The sequence below is a fragment of the Athene cunicularia genome (genome assembly GCF_003259725.1).
Source record: "Athene cunicularia isolate RWA chromosome 7 unlocalized genomic scaffold, athCun1 chr7_part1, whole genome shotgun sequence".
Lineage (NCBI taxonomy): Eukaryota > Metazoa > Chordata > Aves > Strigiformes > Strigidae > Athene > Athene cunicularia.
This window is the reverse complement of record NW_020799107.1, coordinates 17,749,855-17,770,882: the sequence shown is the minus strand read 5'-3', so window position 1 is coordinate 17,770,882 and position 21,028 is coordinate 17,749,855. Positions and strand designations below refer to the sequence as shown.

The following is a 21,028-nucleotide window of genomic DNA, read 5'->3' as shown; positions in this document are numbered from 1 at the left end:
TTTTTGTCTGAAAAATTTGCTTCATGCTTGCTTTCTCAAGACTGATCTATTCTAACAGCAGCTTTTATTCCTAGTGAGAGTCCCAGTAGCCCTTCAGCAGCTTTCTTCGAATTTGCAATGAAGCAAATGAAAAGCAAATGAAGCTTCACAAAGATTATTGCAATATTCTCTCTTCTTCTCTAGTGCCATGTTTTGTTTCATGTTTAGTACTTATTCTGCATTTTATACTGGTTTACAGCTTTTACTACCAGTCTTTAAAGGCAGTTTTAAAGATGCTTTGAAATTTAAAGGCAAGTTAGAATTAGTGCTTTTAACAAATTATATTGTCTTATTGTCCATTACTGTATTTCTAACTAATTTCAGTATGTACCACCCACAATACATGAACCATTGGGTAATGTTTTCTCCTTGCTGAATGCTCCTCTGCTGCTCACACAAGCAATTGATTTAGCAGTAGGTTGAATGCAGAGAGTTAATACCAGAAGGACAGAAACATAAAGGCAGTTTCCACTGGTAGTGGATCTTTACAGGTTACTTCTATCCAGTGGCTTGTTTCCTCTCAAAGGGTTTTTTTTTTTCCCCTATCATTTGATACAGCTTCAAGTCTGTTGGTGTGACCATGCTGTAAGAGATCTTAAGTCCCTAGCAGTGAGCTAGGAACAGCCTTCTGTGGTTGTTTTGTTTGGTTAGGCTTTTTTAATAGACAGCAGTTTTGCTTGCAAAGCAGAATTAACAAGCAGATGAACTGAAAAATTTTAGCTTTTCTTGGTGCTTCATGATGAAACTCTGTTCTAATGCTTACAAGAGAGATGCAACTGTATCTTCTCATCTTTGTTTTCAGTATAATCAGCCTTCTGTGATCAAGTTTTATATTCTGATTTTTATTATCTTACTTGTATCGTACTAGGGCTTTTTCACCCTATTGGGCCTAAACTTGGACCTGCACAAGATGAAAGGTCTGTGTCTGCATACAGAAAATACAGACAGACATCCTCACATACTTACAGTCTTATAAGACAGCAAACATATAAAGTAAATGTAGGACTGTAGGGAGGAATGGTTCCATGGAAATTACTGACTTATGAACAAAAAATTAAATAACTGAAACATTAGGAAAAAGAAAAGTATTCTGCCTGCTGGAGGCTGAATTGGCTTCTTGCTTTCTTCCTCTGTAGACCAGCCTTATCTAGTCTATTATGGTCTTGCTTTTTGCCAAGATGTTCTGGTGCTCATGGCAGTCCACTGGTGTGCATCAAGCACGAAGTGTATTGAAGATCCTGATCCTTACAGATATATAAAGAAACTGAGTGTCGGTTCCCCTCCCCAAATACCACAGTTTCAGCAGCTCCAGTTAGGAGAATGTATAAAAAGTATTCTTTCTTTAGAATTCGCCAGTTCTTTGAAGTAAAAAGTTACATGGATTGTTTGATATTTTTTTATGCTAAAGTTCTGATGGAAACCCGAGATCTTTCTCAACTTCTGTGTTCCATGACAGCTTGTCTGTTTGACTTCCCAGCAATCTTGCTGTGTTGTCTGGTGTTCATCTACCAGTGGTTTTGAGCTTGCAAGAGTTATATCAAGTGAGGGATGTGATTCTTCATTGATGTTATTCAACACCATTGATTATCATTCTCCTGTTCACTAAATATGTAGCATTTTTGGTGTTTTGATTGTGTATGTGAACACTGATGCTACCCTGCCACAATGTATTTGTAGCACTAATAGCATTAAGGTGTGTGGGTGGTATCTAGACCTCAAAGCTTATATTTCAGAGTTTCATAAAACCTGTTTAAAAAAAAAAAAAAGTAGTTCGTTTATTCTGAACTCACATAATAGTGAAATGACTCTTCTAAAGGGGAAAACCATTTAGCAGTTGTCAAGGACGTTGACTTGTCTTATTATTTCCCAGTTCACTATCAAAGCCAATTAGAGTCTTTTTGCAGTGTGGAGTCTTTTGTATTTTAATGAATTCATCATCAACTATTTATGCCCCAGAGTAGTGGTGAGAAAAGGATTTTCACCATCAGACTGACTGAAGGCTATACCACTTCCTCCCATGTGAGGCTTTAACTGTTGTTATCTGTGGCTCCAGCCTTGTTACATGACTAGGTTTCACTGTGTGCTTGTGTGAAAAATAATAATATGCCAACCATTAACTCCCACTTGCAGTGAATGTATTGAATACACCATTGCAGAACTTGTTGTGTGCTGCTGAAGGGCTACTGGGACTCTCACTAGGAATAAAAGCTGCTGTTAGGATAGATCAGCTTAACCTAATGTGAGTGCTTTCTGAACTTCTGTATTACTGATGTTTAGTGGGTTGCTCTGTATAAATATTTTTATTATTTGCAACTTCTTGTGAAGTTGATTGTCTCCATTTTGGAGACTCCAGGGAAAGAATAGATGTTTAGTACTGAAAATTAGGGTTTGTGTGTTTCCTACACAAGGCTATTAGGGGATATTTTTGAAAATGTTAAATCTGGAGTTATATTTGGAAGTAAACTTATGACAATTCCAAGCACTTCTTTAGCTCGTCCTTATTTTAACTGAGGCATGGTTGTATTTATATGTCACCTGCTAGCAAAGAAAGCAGCCATAGGCAGTGGTCATCTGTAGAGCTATAGTTCAGCACTGGTTACTATGGAAACCGTAGGTGACCTACATTTTACCAAAAAGTGATAAAGTTTCTGTGGGGATTTTTTGTTTTGTTTTGGTTTTTTTAATGAAGCATATCTATTGATTTCTACTACCGTTTTTGTTTTCTACACACTTCTACTTAAGTGGTATTCTTAGTTTTGAATGATTAGTGTGGAATGAAGCAGAGATATCATTTCATTGTTACACTACTATTTAAAATTAGTAGAAATTGTTACCTTTGCTGTCATGTCTAATTGTATGTTCTTAGGAATAAGATAACACTTATTAATTAATTACATTATAATAATGTATTATTTATATAGCTACCAGTGTATGGTCTATAATGGCTTGCAGTGGAAAGGCTCATTCTTGTGAATTTATCTATTTTAGTAACATGACAAGTCAGTAGGCTTCTGTATGAATAAAGTTATTCAAACTATGGGACTTCGAGTAAGCATCAAAAATGCTTTTGGCATTAGTAAATTCAGCTTGTCGTTGCCTTTAAGGAAGTAAGAATTTTCTCAAAAAATGAGAATATACTGCAGACATTGTTAGAGAAAAGAGCAGCCAAAAGAGAGGACAATGTGTGACATTTGAATTAAAGCTTGAGTTGGCATTTAAAATATACATTTCTCATAATAAGATTAACACAGAAGGGTAAGTGTTGGACTAGAGTACATGCCTAATGAAGTCATTAAATGTTGTGATTTGTCTAGAACTTTGGCTTGCAGATGAGCCAGGTCTGGATTTTCAGAAAGTTCTGTTAAAACAGGCTCTCAGAGAAAGGGTTTACATTAAATGCTTTTTGTTTGGGTGACTTTGATATTTAGGTAAAAACCCTGTTCTACTTTCAATTGTTTATTATATTTTGTAATGTGAAGGAATCTTTAGTTTCACAGAAATTAAGGACAGAGAAAAGCTAAAATAGAGACTTGTTTGGGACAAATGTATCTTCCCTCATTACTTTATGGACCACTGCATGTATTTTACAGTCCTTCCTTGCTGTTCACATGTACAAGATCAAATACATCCTGCAGTTGATAATGGAACCACCTCCTGATTTCTCCTATATTTCCTTCTTTCCCTTCTCTGTCCACCCATCTTTTGTAGCCCTGTCTATTGCTCTTAAGTTCACACAGCCTGCTCAGTTTGATCTATACTATGTGGCATGCTATGCTCCATCACTTCAGTCATGTGTCATTAGATTAGCTAGCAACTCATTTGTTTGCATACCTCAAAAAATAAAACACTTTTTGGTTTTTATCCTCTTTCTTGCTCCAGAAAGCTTGAGTGGTATGCACTGTGTCCATCTGCCAACACCACATACATGCAAACAGCAGCAGTAGTACTGGCAATAAATACTAACTAATTGTGCAATACAGACAGTACTAAATGCTTTTGGGAGTTGATCTAGTTTGCCTTTATGATGCAGACTTTAATTATCACCTAAACCTCCTGTATCATGATCAAAACCTTTTGATTTCCCACATTATTTTGATCCTAAAAATCTTAAACGTGCCTTAAATAGAGAATGGTGCAGTAGCAAGAGTTGCACTACGGATGCTCAGGATCATAGCAAAGACACGGTGTAGGAGTTGTATGCCCAGAGAGTCACGGCCTGTGCTGAAGGAGGATATGAAAATTGCTAGAGGTCTAACTGGAGTCTGTACCAAAGCTGCTTTGTAATCATGTCATTAGGAACTAGCTGTGAGCACAGAATACCTTCCAGGCACATTTGAAGTGTCTCTCCACTGCTTCTGGCCATAAGCCTGTCTCCAGCTGTGCTCAGCTTTCAGTGCCACAGAAGAAGATGAAAAATGATCAGTCAAACCATAGAAACCAGATTCTACATTCAGAAATGTTGAAATTAATATTCCTTTCTGATTCTCTGCAAGTTGATCTGAAATACTGAACTAAGATTCTGACGTGTTTTTAAAGGAGGATCACAAGTGTCAGGGGCCAGAATGGAAAGTGACACACACGAGCATCTGTAATGGCAAATCCAGACCTGTTGCTGGTTTGTGCCAACAGTCCCTTATCTATTTACCACAGCTATGTCCACAAGTGTGCAGTATGGACCAAATGTGGTTTTTGTTTTTTTTTGTTTTGTTTTGTTTTTTTTCCTTTTTTTTTTTTCTTTTTTTTCTTTTTCAAAAACTATATCCAAAAATGCCTTTTAGGAAGATAGCAAACCTTGCTTTAAGGACTTCCAACAGATGGCAAGTCTGTCACCTGCCTTGGTGAGAAGGATTAATGTTTAATTGTCCTTGCAGTTACTGAATTTTGTTCTGTTCAGTGAAATACAGGGACATTTTCAGACTCCCTGTTGTGTCAGAGCAAAGTAGCTCATGTGTACCAGAAACCAAATGTGTGCACTGGCTATGTGCTCAAAGGTTGTATGATCATTTATACTAAAAAGACAGGTCTGATCTTCAGAAATATAAAATATTTTATAAGTTAGTCAATACTTGTTTGCAGTAATTAAATATTTTGTTAAAATAACTTCTGTGGCTTACTCATACATGTGACTCACATACTGTTCTAACTTCTTTTTCCTAATATGGTAATTGATTTCATTGCAAACAAACTGAATTTTCTGTTTATTCTGTGAGTGTGCATAAGGCATTACTAATACTTTGATAGAAATTCTAAAAGTTTATGGTATCGTTTTAACAGTAATGAGACATGAATTTCATTTTTTTAAGGACAGATTAAGGAAATGTCTACAGACTGAAAACATGATATCAGAGGTCTAAAAATCTCCTGAGAGAAACTGGCGTTCTTTGAGATCACAAGGTCAGTAGTACAGTAGCAGTTATTCACGTGCATATATCTGTACAATCATGCAGGCCCAATTTCAATTTTGTACCATTTGATGGTACAAAACATGATGTTATATTTTACATCTCCGCAGAGATTTTTATTAGCAATTTTGGAGCAACATTAGTAAAAAATTCCACTTTCCAGCTGCAACTTTCTGTTTAAAAATGCTTAAAATTCATGCTAAAAGCTACTGCATTAGTATACATCAGCATCATCAGCAGCTTCCAATGTAATTAGATTTATATAGGAGAAATGTTCCTAACTTGTTGCCTGTGTTTGTAAATGAATGAATTATTGCATATTGCATCTTTCTTCACTTGCTTGCAAAAGTATAAGCTGGTTAATATTTTGGAAAAGGAATCTCAAAGTTATCTGAAAAAGTACTTTTAAATTTGTATTTTAATTCGTCACATCATGATGTAGTTTACTTTTCCCAAAGACTGGAAGTAATAGACATGATTTATTCATCCACAAAGAGCTAGCCAACTCATCTCAAGTAGGAAATGTGTTCAGAGAACTGTGTGTAATCAGTGTAATATTTTAATAATGTCACAAAGTAATTTAAAATACTTGAAAAATAGCTAGAAAATTATAATGGCATCTTCTCTTGGATAACGTGTTCATAATTTGTTGTAAGCTTTGCTCAGATACTGAAAAATGTGTATAATTGTTATCTTTTAGATGTTTGATATTAGAATGTCATTTTTAAATGCTCCATATACTAATGAAGGAAGAATCAGCAAGCACAAGTGTAGTTAATTTATCCTGAAGGGTCTGTTTGGATTATGGATTTAGCATGACATTAAACTTTGCTTTTCATGAATGACTGTGGGTCTCAATATAGTATTATGCTGCTTATGCACAGCATCACGTGGACATGCACATGTAGGGCAATAGTCCATGACCACAGATTTACTGATCTCCTTTTCCTGTTTACCTTCTTGAAGGTTTTTACAGCCTGACTCAAATGAACTTTTTATGTGATATCTTTTTATCTTATCTGGATTATCCTTATTACACATTACTGAAGGTAGATGTCAGTTGATTCTCTTCCACTGCTTTAAGCCATATATTATGTTGTGTCTGATTTTGATTATCTGATGAGCTTCTACAGTGAAGAGGACACGTGCTGCTTAACGAAGGCTCACTTGGCCCAACTTTCCTCATGTTTAGTGCAAAAGTGAAGGTCAATTCATTAGAATTTTCACATAATACTAATTTAAGAAAGAGTAACACTTTCAATATTGAATTTTTTTTCATTTGCTATTCTCAAGTGATGTGTAGTGTGTTCCTCTTAATTGTGTGCTTACCGTACTGTAAAGTGGAACTATAATAAAAAATAAAACAAACCAGAAAACAGTAACGCTGACTTGAGGTGCTCCATTAAGTTAGATTGGTAAATGCTGCAGGAAATCTTTCCAAATGATTCTTGGTGTTACTGTTGTTCCACTGCTGGGTGTAATTAAAAAATGTGATTTAGAAAGGTAATAGACCAATATTCCTTCAGTGGCTGCATTAGAGAGGGGGGTTGTGGGGAATTTTCAAGTACCAAGTAATTTACATTAGGACAGCTGAATAGCTTACTGTTAATTTGTGCCCTTCTCTAGACAGATAGGATATATATGTAAAATTTTGGGAAAATCTTCAGAAGTGTGTTATGTTTGTTTCGTAGTTTAACAAGAACTTTAACTGGTTTTGAATTATGGTATATAAATAAATCTTGCAACATAAGGCTTAACCATACAGTCATTATTGAAGAAAAACTTTTGAAAATAAGACTTAGTATCTACATGATAATGCTGTATGTGTAACTTTCTTTTCAGGGTTCTGCTGATTTTTTTTGTTTTCCCTTTTCATTTTTTTCCCCCTTGACTTCATTAACTCTTAATAGGTTTTAGAGATCAGAGAAGGCTTTGCCAGGACTCACTAGCAGTAACAAATCTGTAAAGAGGTTTGGCATTTAATAGATATGCAAACATATGCTCTGGAGGAACAATACAAAGGATTCTATAATACCGGCAATCACCAAAACCAATGCACTAAGTTTTTGTCAACAAACTGTAACACAATTTTCTATTAAAATTAATCTTAATTCAAATCTTGTAATATTTACATAAAGGGAAAAATATGTTAGGATTTCTTAAAAGTACATAATTTAGGAATCAGCCTTATTTTTAACAGAATGAAGGCTTGTAGTTCAGTTATGTACTTTTATCAAATTTCTGTAAAATAATGTTGTGTCACATTGTTCATTCTTGTCTTGCTAAAAGTAGTACTTTAGAGCTCAAAGGTACTGTAAAGGAACCAGTGTCTAACATAACCTTTTTGCTAGATAAAGCTTGCCCTGATCTTGCTGCTTATATTTTAGCATTTGTTGTTTTGTTAAAAATGGAAATTAAAAAAAAGGAAATCCTGCAAAGCAACCTGCAAAGACCAAATGCAAATTAAAATTGTTTGTGAAATGCAGTTGCACATGATAGGTAGGCTCCATGCTACCATTTTACTTGCAAAATCTGTCGCAGACTCAATGAGTTGAACTTGTGAATGTTTTGCAAGTGACTTCAAAAGAAGATTGTTATCTGCTTTTGTACAGGTAATATACAGGAGAGTCTTTCACTCACTGCCAAATCTGTGGATAAAGAAAAGTAGCCCTCATAGAGGAGCCCCCGATTCTTGTAACAGTCTGGACTCCTAGTCCTACTGCCTGCTAGTAACACACAGCCACTGGGTATAGGAGTTTGTGTCCTCATTCATTGCCATTTAGATAAAACAACAGCTTTCTCCTTCCCGTTTTTCTAATTCTTACAATAATGCATGTAAGAGGAGAGCATGTGATTCTTCACTTACCATGTGATTTTATAAGAATCTTAGACTTGTTTAAAAATGTCCTTTTTAATCAATAAAATGCTTTATTTCAGTAAGCATGAAAACGTGTCAGATTTCTGGACTTAATTTCTTAGATGCTTAAATGTTACTGCAGTTGCAAAACTTTTTGATACAATTGTACTTAAAATTCTAGGTCATCATCAGACACTGGAAGTCATTTAATGCCTACTACTAATTCCTGGGTATATCTGCTATTTCAGTCCTGCAGTGTGAAGTCGAGATTTTGTCATATTGTTTTGATTTGGGACGTGAAGGAAGGATAAGGGTTCCCATCTCCTCTCTGCTTCTCCCTTTGGTACTCAGAATTAGATTTCTGGACTATGTAAGAGATAGCTGAAAGGGGCTTCCTTTTCCAGGCTTTATTTAGTAAATAACATAAGTAACCTAATACGTGACACAGTAACATAAATGAACAACGTAACAGAACAGTTAGTGGTTTTAAAAATTTATTTTTCTGCCTGCCCTTACTTTTGTGAGGTGCAGTTTTGTTCTATGTGCTTTTTAAGTGGCAAGTTAACTGGTTTAGCTAATTAATAGGAATAAGCAAATTCCAAAACAAGGACAAGCTGGGAAAATCGATAATTTAACCTCAGGTAAGTGGGATCTGCACAGAATTACAATGAAACTTCTTTGAAAAGGCTTTTATGTTAACCAGTTAAGTTTAAAGTAGCTTTAGAAGTGCTTATTCTGCAGTTGTTTCGTGACAGGCTACAGTCTGCCGGTTCAAGCATCATGTCACTTCTGTACCTTCTTCCTCAGGCAGTAACCTATCTTTTCCTCGATTTACAGACACCCTCTATAACTCCCTTCCCATACAGTGTCACAACAGCCTCCACTTAATTTCTCCCTGTGGATCAGCCTTCCTCAGAATTGTCAATAGTCATCACAGCCTCAAAAGAGCAAGCGTATTAAGGTATATGCTTTGATGCATCAAGCAAAGCCACTTTTCCATTTCTGGAGTGGTTTGCCCTGTCTGTATCTTACTGGATTTGAATTTATCTTTCAATTACAGGGCAGACAAATGATAGAAATTTGTGCATACCTGGAAGATGACAAATACAATTTTGATGAAATGGGTTGTGTCTCTACCATACACAGAGGGAGCAATTGCTACCGGGATAACAATTCTGCTTCCACACCCCACCCCCACAATGTCTAAACACAAGGTTCCTCTCTACCATTTATCTTCATGCCCTAGTCTCTGGCTAACAACAAAGGGGAAAATAAAACCCACAACAAAACAAACTCACTCCAAAACAAAAACCAAACTAAAATTCGTCTACAACTCTTGAAATGACTCTGACAAGATCTGAATGGTGATGGAGATGTCTGTATTCAAATCTTAATCCATTGTTTTAAATGGGTGGGGGGGGAGCAGAGAGACTGCATAAATTACTAATCTAATTGTGCTGGAACAGCTTCCCAGATACAGCAACTGTGAAATCTGTAGCAGAAACCTGATTAAGTCGTTTTTTAACGGCTGTGTCATCTAACTTAGCTCTGTGTGCTCTATTACAGTATCTGGATCTAGATGCTGCTTTAAGACATTTTAGCTGGTGGGGATAAACCCAGGTGAGGGTTACTGCACAAATTCAGTATATACATCCTCTTCAGTGGTGCTGTCTTGGTGCTAGCGTGTGTACTCAGCGCAGGAGAGGCGCGAGACATGCGGAGATTTACCAAAGGCTATAACTTTCTGAAGGGGATGATCCCTGCTGCCACAAATGCAACAGTTTTCCCATGCCAGGATCTATAAAACTGCCAGACAACTGAACAGAGGATATTTCAGGAGCAAATGGCATAGTCTTATTTTTTTAAAAGGACACAATTTAATTTTATGTGATGGTGCATGCATTTTAATGCATAGCATAATAAAGCCTGAACCCTTTGGCGGAGTTCAGCCTATCTACTAATGTCTTCTTTTAGGAGTAGTTAAGCATATAAAGAAAAATTCTTCTCTTCCTTTAAACATTTTCCAGTGGTTCAGTACAAGAGTTTTATTCAGAAATCACAATATATGGCACCTTGGAAGATTTTTGTGGCTATAGCACTTTTCTCTCTAGAAGTTAGAAATACAGAGTAAAAAGATAAAAAGGCATGTATCCCGTGTTCCAACTTGGACAACCTCTGCTACCAAATTTCTCTAATAGTACTAGAGTTTTTTATTGTAATTTGTGGGGCTGTGGCTTCCTTTCTGAGAGTTTTGCTCAGACACCAGTATTAGGCAAAAAAAAAAATTATTTACTGGGGATGCCAAACCCAAATATTTAGTGAGAAAAATTAATTTATACAATTTGTCCTTTTTATTATGTAAGCTATAAAAATTTATAAGTTGTCCGTTTTGGTAACCAGTTTAAAAATCCGAACTAATTACACTGGAGAAGCTCTGTATTATGTAAAGAATAAGCACTTTCATAGTATCTATACCCTTTTGTCTGTAAAGATACAGATTTTGTTGATAATATGATGCAGTGTTTGAAATGTGACACAAGGACTTCAGAGAATTGTATTCTAGGCTCTAGTTTCCTTCCTCTGGGAATTTGAAGAATTCATTAAATAAATCTGGCCAGGAGAGATTAAAGACCTCTTTCGGAAAGGTGCTTAAGTTATATTCATGTTTAATGAGAGTAACTATGATGGGACCAATTTTTTTTAATATCTGTTCTCACTCAGATGGGCTTTAAAAATCCAACTATTTAAGATTACAGCAGAATAAAGGGTTAAGGATGCTGATGAACAATTTCAAAAAAGCATATTTGCACTTAAATATTTTAACAATCTATTTCTTACTACCTCTGTTTCCTCCTCATCATCATCCCTATTATCATTTTGATTGTTTGAAAATCATTATAATTCAGTGGTCCAGTTTAGTACTTAAGTCCTAGATACATTCTTGTTCTTTCTAATCCATCAAGAGTACCCAACAGCTCCTTTATTTTCTTTATAGAAGTCTAATGAGGTCAGAAAGGTCAGAAGAAACTAGCAAGAAAGGTCAGAATGCATGGCTCCTTTTCTGTAGGCTGATATTCAGTGTGCTGGGAATGGGTCAGGCTCTACTGTTTGGATTGTGCAACGAAATAATGACATGACCAATTTGACAAGTAGTCTTTATTATCCTTTCCCACAAAATGTATTTCCACAACTACAGCAATTAGTAGGGATTGTCTTTGAGAAAAGAAATAAATGGCTTTTAACCACTTTGTGTGTACTAAAGTAATGCTTTAAATTTTTCCTGAGGAATTATCTTTTTTTTTTTTTCGTAAATTGAAGTAACAGGATATCACCCTATATCAGAAGAAACAGTAATTTCCCATCCGCTTACTGCTGTTACTTAGAAATAGAATTGTAGAGTTCATATCAGGTATCAGGCTTAAATTTTCAGACTTGCCACTATATTTTTCCTTTTTTTTTTTTTTTTTTTTACTTTGTTATTGATAAAAGTGCAAAATAACTCCTGATTGATTTTCTTCATATAATTATTTTGACTTGTTCAATGAGACAGATTCTGTCTAACTGGTGGTCTCAAAGCAAATCTTTTACTTTAATCACTAAGAGCACAGTTGTTGGATAAGTAACAATAAGATGTTGTCCAATTATTTTTTGTTCGTTAATATGGAGAATCTAGGCATGAAATAGTTGAACTGCTTGAGGTCTCACAAAATTACTCATTAAAAATGAGAGGGTTTAACTGTTTATGGAAATTGATTTCAGGTCTCTGCTGCCACTACAATATTAGCAGTTAGACAGGTTATCCATTTTAAGAGTTCAGAGAAAAGTTCTGAAATACATCATTTGTTAAAGTATTAGTAACACCTGTATAATGAAAATAACAGTTGTGTAGCAATTAGTAAGTGCTTGGAAATTTCTTTGTAATATTTCTCTAATAAGAATGCGTGCTATTTGTTGCTAGTTTTTATTCCTGCTGTTGAATTGTACACAATCAGGCTATGGCTTGAGAGTCCTCATTGGTTACCCACTGTTTACTATTCCCCTACACTGTATTTGACATTTAATGTGTAAGTGGGCCTCTGAATTTTTGGCTTTGTTTTTTGAAGATGTGGCTTTGGCTGATGACTGGGTGTTGGACAGAGTTCCAGGCTCCTACCACTAGCAGAGTCACCTTGTTTCTATGCTTAGATTGAATCAAACACTGGATGTGTGGACAGGCAGGAATTTTTACTCCAGCTATGGTTCAGGCTAGATGAGACTCAGCTGTGTGTGGGTCTAGTATTGTGGGGTTTGGCTTTCCCCACCCTCATCCGTAGTAGTCTGAGGTCATTGGTGTATTTTCATCTAATTCTCTCTACTACACAAAATCCAAGGGATAGCTTTCATATATTCCACTTTTTGCTCAGTGCACATTACACTTTGTGAATTTTGCCTTTGAGTTTGCTGAAGGGTTTGAATGCAAGGGAATTGCTTTTTATTTCTTTTTTAATGAATAGAACTGTGTTCCTAGCATAAGTTGGCAGTCAGTGTCACGGTGTGGTATTTCTGATATTCTCATATGTTTACTTTGTCATTCTGTTATTTGAGGACCCATGTGCTATATTTTCTTCATCTACATATTAGATACAAATGTCTATTCTAAGATCTAGGAAATAACATTTCAGCCTTACCTTCCACAACCCATCTTTAAGAGTTTGCCACATTTCATCTTCTGAAATGTTGGCTTACCTGTGCTTTTTTTTCCACTCTTGATTCTTCTATTTCTCAAATTGTTACTCAGTTTATTTTTGAAAGGGCACTTTGGTTTTTTCCTTCCCTATCCTACAAATTTTTATATGGTTATATTTTCAGTGGCCTTTTCTTTTCCATCTGTACTTTTCCTGGCTAATCTTAAAAAAAAAAAAAGTTAATTTATATCTATGCTAATAATAGATGTATCCCTCTCAGACTTTTACTGTTGATTGTTTTCCAATAAGCAGTTTGTCTGTCCTCCAAGATATTAACTGAACTCAGCTGTGAAGCAAAAAAAAAAAAAAAAAAATCTTAAGCAGACTTTTTAGTATTTTCCATCTCAAGTAAGACACAACTCTGGCCTTAAAAAATGCGTTCGAAGAATAACCACCAGGCAAAATTTGTGGGGAATTAGTATTTTTTTAATTAGGTGAACTTCTACAGTTAGAAAGTTAGGCAGACTTGTGTGTATGACCCCTTTCTTATGTCCTCAAAGGGTTCAATTTTCCTAGTCATCTCATTTTGTCTACTTAAAGATCCTGCTTTTCTCTGCAAACTTTGCCTGTGTCATTTGACATACTGAATGCCACAACAAGGCTAGCAGTTGTTGACCTGGGTCTGTTCCAGTATAATTATGAATGCAACTTTTTTAAGAGTTTGCAACTGCAGGAAAAGAATAAGATGATCAGCACAAGACTATGTACCAATATGCTGTTTTAAGTATGTTACAAGCTAAATATGACAACTTTTCAGGAATTCTCATAGCCCTGGAGGTAATAACAAAACTGCAGGATACACAATGCACAGTTATTAAGTTATTGCCATTGTAAATCACATGAAATATGTTTTCTGCATGTAAATGGAGCCACTCCTATCTCTCAATACGAGACGTCCAGGGCAGTGAGAACATCTTTTGGTCTGGAAAGTAGAACAGTTGGCCCTGGGAAATCTTTATACTTCTTGAAATCTTAAATGTCCGAAGTCTGCATTTATGATCCTGTATCCTGGAGACTTATGTAACTGCTACTGACAGCAGACGTAGGGCAGAAGGAGAGCCGTTCCAGGCAGGCGGCTAGAGCAGTGGTAGGGTCACTGAAATCTGCCCACCCCTGGAGATGGAACAAGGCAGCCAAGGACCTTGACTTCCTGCTCTTCAGTCACAAAACTGGTGAGTTCCTCTGTGAGCTTGAGCTGTTGATCTGGTAAAAGTCTGTTAACAGCAAATGACAGCTGCTGCTGTCAGCTTGCACCTTTGCTGTAACCTGGAAGGTCAAACCAGACACGTTGACTACACTCTTCCTAAATATCTGACAAGACTAGTAGTATCTCCACTTACTATATCAGAAATAAACAGGGTCCTCACGTTCCTAAATGGAAAAATACTGTGACGGAGACAATGTTATCCTCAATGCTTAAAGATGCCAGGCCAAAGCAATAAATCTGATTGAGAAATGACATTAATTGCAGGGATGCCAAAAATCACACTGAGGTAGCAATTGCTTCTTTTTTGCAACATAGGAAACTGCCAGATGATGCAACTTCCTATCAGCTCATACCAGTGGTCCCTATAGTCCAGGTTTTGTCTGTGCCATAAATCAGTAAACCTTATTCAAAGTATTTGAATATATTCCTGGTTGGAAGTCTTACTTTTTTTTTTTTTTTTTAACCTATTTACTGTAAGGGTGTTAAATAATGATTTTAGAAGAAAAAAATCAACTTTTGTCCACTGAAGGTGCACCAACACAAGAGGCTGAAAAAACTGCACTTTTTAGGGACTGTAGCCTGACATATTCGCTCTTGGCTATTGTACTTCAGTTGGGGTGATAAATGTATCCACTTAATATTGTGAGCAAAAATCTGGCTGGAACATTAAGTCTTGCAGCTGGTAGATATCAAGTAGTTTAATTAAAAAAAAAAATCCATCAAGGTTTCTGAAATGCTGAAATCTTGATAGACATTTGGGCTATAAAAATGCTCTAATAGAAGTTTTTAGTCCTGATGCCTTTTAGGTGGAACTCTTAGATTAAAAAGTCACTTGATTACTGCTTCTACAAAAGAACTTCCAAACTTGAACATGTTGCGGAAATGTTGATGCTTGCACAGTTTCAGGTCATGTGACTACTGCAGTTATCCTTTGTACTCTCAGAAAATTAGACTGAAAACACAGTGTGTCTTTGAACATGAGTTGAAAACTGTGTGATCAAGATATAAATCAGCAGTCCATTTTGATTGTTGAAGTCATGGATTTATACCAGTACATCCTAGAACTCTCCTCTGTGGTTATTTAATCTTCCTATGTGAAAGAAATTGCAGTGTTCCGTACAAAGCATATTTCTGAATTGGAGGGGCTTACTTTATGAAGCTTTAGAACATTAGTAAAAAGTTTGCTCTAAGAGTATAGTGGTTCAGGTTTTAACTTGATGAGAGTCTTGTATATATGCTGTGAAGCTTATTTGAGATGCTAAAATACATGATAGAATTTTGCCTTTAATTTCTTTAACACTGATTTCAAGGGAAGTGAAATCATTACTGTGTTTTTAGGGTTATGAGGAGGGACATCTTCTGCAAAATGCTTTTATGTTCTTAATGTAGTCTGCTGTCATGGAACATATGGGGGAAAAATGTGTTGTGTTCTGCTGGTAGAGAAGAGTCAACATAAGCAATAAAATTCCCAATGCTGTGCTGACGTTATAAGTGATGCTGGTACACAAAGAAGTAAATAATTATTTTCAAGCTCTGCTGGATACATGTAAGGGAAAGAAATCAATGCTGGCCAAATGAAAATGTACAGAATTATTCGAGAATCAGTTTCTAGTCTTTAAAGCTTATTTGGAACAGTGAAAAGTTACCATACAACCTAGAATTTAGTGTCCTTTTAAGCTTTAAATGACAGATCTAAGGTGGTATGTGGGATGTACACAGGTGGGAAGAAGTGTTTCAGTGGATTCACTTCCTGTGGAATAAGATCCTAAACTGATGTTTAGCAATTGAAGACAGACACCTTATTTTAGAATCTAGATATCTTCTTGCCTACAAGATTAAAAGTCCACCATGTATTTTATTCTAAGTAGTGCACTGAAAATGTATTGTGTTGTAAGTTGGGATGCTTCATAAACTAACTGCTATAAAATGTAAAAAATTATGTTGCTGCTTAGATCTGTGTGTCTATTACATTTTTATTTGTCTCTGCTTGAATTAAAATACTTGTGTTTATGGTAGACAGGAACAAATTCAAAGATTGTGACAATGAAAGATTCATCTTCCAGTGGAAGATAAAAACTAAAAAGCTTGTCTGCTCCATTATGGAAATTGTGAAAGCAAGGAATGAGGCAGTGTTGCTGGTTTAGCAACAGTGGTGCTTTAGGAAGTTCTGTTAATGACAAGTGCAGTTAGGAAAGATGGTCTGTTTTCTCCTGACTGGATTTTACTCCTGTTTCAACTGCGTTGACTCAGTAAACTTCTTTTTGGTTTATTGTAGTATAAAGGGGGACTAGAAGAATGAGATAGTTGAAGAAAAAGAGAAAATATTAGGTATCATGCTTGCTTCAAATATCTTTATTTTTAAACTTTTTGCTGGTCATCAGTCAAGTGAAATTTGTAAATTGGAAAATGATACTATGAGAAAAGGTGTGCTTAGTAACCAAGCAAGAGAAAATGGATGGAGTAGAGAGTATGTCAGTTAATTAAAAATGAAAAAGCACCTTTGTTTCATTTGTTTGTCCAGAAATTTCTAACCACACCAAGCATGGCTCTGTGTACTTCTGAATTTCTCTCAGCATGGATCATGTTGTTATGTCTTGAGCCGTCATGGAAACTGGCTGGACCGAAGCTGGTTGATGAAGCACATACATGACAGCACAGGCAATCCTCAAAAGTATCTGCCACCTTCTAAGTCTTTTTTTTGTTTGTTTTTAAACAAGGTAATAAGCAGTTTGCTCTTTAAAATAAAACTTTGTTTTATTTGAGAAACTCTATGCTCTGCTGGTGTTTTGGATGATGGCTGTATCAGCTGTTACAGCGAACCAAAATTAATTGCTTTGATTATGCATCAGTCACATGCATCATCTAATGCAACAGCAGTCAAGACATTCTTTTGCTGCTTGGCTATACACCTTTCAGTATCTTAATTTGCCTGCCAAAGTTAATATGCTCATTGATTTTGGTAGCTAACTAGCAGTTTTAAGAAAGGTTGTGAAAGGAGAAAGAAACTCTGTATGTTTACTACGGAGAAGTATTTTTGTTTGCATACAGTAGCTCCTCTAATTCATAGTACCATTCAGGTATTTTCTGAAAGGAAGTGCACTTTGCTCTGAGATACCGCCCTGATGAGAAGGTTTATTTTATCTTAGAAAAATGCAGGTATTTTAAGATGTAGCAGGAATGTATCATTAAAAACGAGGTTGTTTTGAAGAACTGTTGTGCTAAAAATTATATGCTGTTGTATACCTCATAGTATGTGTAAAGAGATTTCACTGTTACTCTGCTTGCTTTGCACCACTTGATCTAGGAAGTTGCTTCTGGTTATGGAGATACTGTTTAAGAGTCAGAAAGAAAGGAAACTGTACATGGTGTCATTCAAATTGACATGACAGGGCAAATGTGCCAGAAATAGGAGTGAAGGGTGGCACTGACAACCTTATATTGACATGCTAGGGGTCACTGTATGAAGTCCGGAGGAGATTGCTAAGGTGCCAGAAATGAGAACAGCTTCTCACAGGCTTGTCCTTCAGTTAGAAGCTGCTTTCTCAGTCCATCTGTTGAGCCAAGAATGTTTTCTTACCTTTCAAATAGATTTTGTCTGTTTTCCTGCATTTCACTGACCCTTATTGCAAAATATGGTTGTACCTTTGCTGGAAATGTCATTTAGGAATTAGAAAGTTTTTCATATTTGTGTAATTCAGGAACCCAAAGTATGTTATTCTTTCTGGCAGGCTACTGAAATCCATCAGGCCCCAGTATTTGAAACCGAGTAGTTAATGTGGCACTACTTGAAGATAGTTTAGCTGTGACTGTGGTGTATCCAGAGAAAGCAGGACATTCCAGAGTAAGGAAATTTATTTGATTAAATTACATTTGATCTAGAAAGAAATATGTAGAATTTATACTTAAGATTATCCTACCCCAGTGTTACTGACAGTAACTTAAGATGGAGAGCTTTAATTAGTATTACACTGTTTTCTCTCATAGATGTGCATTTTTAATTCTGCAGAAATTCTTCAGTAATGGCAGACTTCTATGGGAAATTTGCAGCTATGCATCATCCTGAGCTCAAATTAGAGGAGTTTGCATGGGCAAGGTTTATAGATCTTATCAAAGGAGTGATCACAAACCATCTACTTTCAAACCTAAAAGCCAATGCTGAGACATTTGGAGTTCTGCTGCTGTAGCTCATAAAATGCAAACCATGGCCTGCGAACCATGGTTTTTGTAAGAGCTGGAGTAGAGCATGTATGGTCTGCTGAACACATTTCATAAATCCTGGACTTGAGATCTTTTTTGGCACTAGACTGCAGAACCCTCTTTTTCTCAGCTGGTGTGGAAGCTGTTGCATTTCGGATGTACTTGGAGAAACAGGAGCTTTTGCAATTTAATGCAAGATACGGGATTCAGCCCTTTAAGGCATTGAGTGAAGGTTGCCACTTTTTATTTTGTGAAATTGAACAGTACTGTCCCAATAATTATTTTGATTCATATCTGATTCATCCAACTATGATACAGGATACTGAACAGCAGATTAAACTAAATACCTAACAAAATAATGTAGTTCTGTAAGGTGGGAATGATTTGAAGTTCAAATCATAGGCTGTTTTGTGGAATATGGCTGGTTTTGGGTGGTTGTTGTGGGTTTGGAGGTTTGGTTTTCATTTGTTTGTTTGTTTGTTTTAAATTTTGTGCAAGATCTTTATTTCAGTGCATATAACCTTGTAAAAGTACTCAAGCTTAAATTCATATAGGGTAGAATAAACCAGGCTTTATGTAATTATTCTTTACTAATGATGAGGATGATTCAGAGTCCACATTTCCTTAGAATTCCCTTTTACCGTTGCTTCCGTGGGATGGGGAAGCATAAGAATGTTACCGTGAATTGCTTTTCCTACAAAGCAGATGTGGGATCTGACAGTTTGCCCTTATCTACAATTTGTCAGCAGGTTCTTGATTCTGCTTTTGTTTGGATTCACAAGGAACCTTTTATTAGAGAAGAGAGAGTCCTTGCTTACCTCAACCTCCTTGGGAGACTTTGGGTGGAAGAGACTGCTAAGCATTTGCATATCATTCTCCCACTGTTGTTTCAAAGAGAGTTGAATTTGGATTCTCCCGAATAAGTCTGGTCTCTTACAGGAGGGATACCAGAAAGTATGGTGTCATTTGGAGCTCTTCCTACTATGGAGTGACAAGGGAGGTCCAGGTTCTGGCTACTGTGAAACTCTTGGGTGATCTTTAACTCCTTTCATGATGGTAAAAAGCACTTCCTTGATACTATATTTGGGCAGAAATTCAACAAAATGGCTCTGACAAAGACTTCCTTCTATTTAGTAAACCTGTAAGAAGAGAGTATGGGGTGGAATATAATTTAGCTACCTAAAAATATCAAATTAGAATTAGGGAATCCCAAATTCCACTGTGGAGGATTGAAGCCCTCCCCCCAACCTTGAAGAACTGATTAACTGAGGCTGCCTTTCCTACAGTATGAAGACTGCTTGCTTCTATTGTCTCCTGCAGAAACAACAGTTTACTGCTAACTGGTTTAACTATATCGTGTCCTTGAACATGTTTTCCTCTAACCTCCTTTCAGGATTTGAGAAGTGCTCCACAGTGTATACAACGACATCCAGAAAATGTGACAGTAGTACTCTTTTTCTGATCAGTTTTTGTTCTTTCCATCTGTCAAACATTTGTTTTTTCTTTTTCCCCTAGTGTTACTGCAGCAAAAATGCCTGCCTTTTGTTTATGTCTTCCTACACTAGCATCGTGACATCATCAATGATATCGCCAGGGGAAAAAAATATGCATAACTGTAGCTAAACCAGCTGTTCGTTAGCAACCCATCTAGTCTGCTTTCATTTCTTCTCATTAATGTATACGCAGTAGTGTTTCCTGCTTAAGAGATTTAGAAGGTTCTCAGTCACAAACCATCTGCTTGGTCTGTGTCTTGGGGTAGACAAAAATGGTGGCACTTTAAAATACACTCATCCTTGGTAATGGAATTTTTTATTAAACAAAATTAATGTGAGAATGTATAAGATCTGCATCACTGGATTTAGTTGTGGGTAATTCTGGATCCTTTACTACCTATCTTTTATAATTCAGTGTAATCACAGAGACTGCGTATCAACTGTTAGAAAACCTAATAATACATGATGCCGAGAACAATAAAGAAACAGGGAGTTTTGTCACTGGTTTGCATGACGACACAGTAAAGTGCATGAATCTGTGTTTGTCACGCTTGTCCCTTCTTCCATGCAAATCAGTACAAAACTTCCACTGACTTCCATATGACCATAAGAATGCCAAGAATGAGCAACAAGCTGTTATTTATTCTAACGAGGGAGATCTTAAATAGAATGAGTAGGTATTTCATTTGTGGAATGTTAATGAGAAAACAGTTTCTTTTTGCTGTCTTATATATTCAAAATGCTATGAATTATTCCAGAGATAATTGACTATTTCATAGAATAGCTGCATTTTTGCAATGTTAATAATATGGCTAATTATGTGTTCAGTACCAGTGTTCAGGTTGGAGAAAAGATGTCCATTTATCATCACTAGCTGGGAATTCACTCTGCAGTACGAGTTAAATTATCTCCAAATATTCCAAAATGGGTCCCTGATACTGCTAATGTACTGGTTAAAAAAAAAAAAAAATCATTAAATATTTATCTTTTTATGTAAGTTCTTTTGTAATTTTGAATTTAGAATATTCACTTATTCCAGTAAAAAAAATGCTTAGGTAAATATTAGGTTTTTAATGAATATAAAATATTATTTAAATTTATAATTTTGT

General features: G+C 36.0%; 1 protein-coding gene across 4 annotated transcripts in view; it reads left to right on the top strand.

Annotated features, from left to right (window-relative positions):
- CSRNP3 (cysteine and serine rich nuclear protein 3) overlaps window positions 1-21,028 on the top strand; it is a 112,636-nt gene that overhangs the window by 21,885 nt on the left and 69,723 nt on the right. The window contains exon 2 of one of the 4 annotated variants that reach the window (XM_026852658.1): window positions 5,343-5,433. The exons of 2 other annotated variants lie outside the window; for them this stretch is intronic. The gene's annotated coding sequence lies outside the window, so the exon portion shown is untranslated. The remainder of the gene's footprint in view (window positions 1-5,342; window positions 5,434-21,028) is intronic. One more of the 4 variants, XM_026852660.1, reaches the window with a different exon arrangement.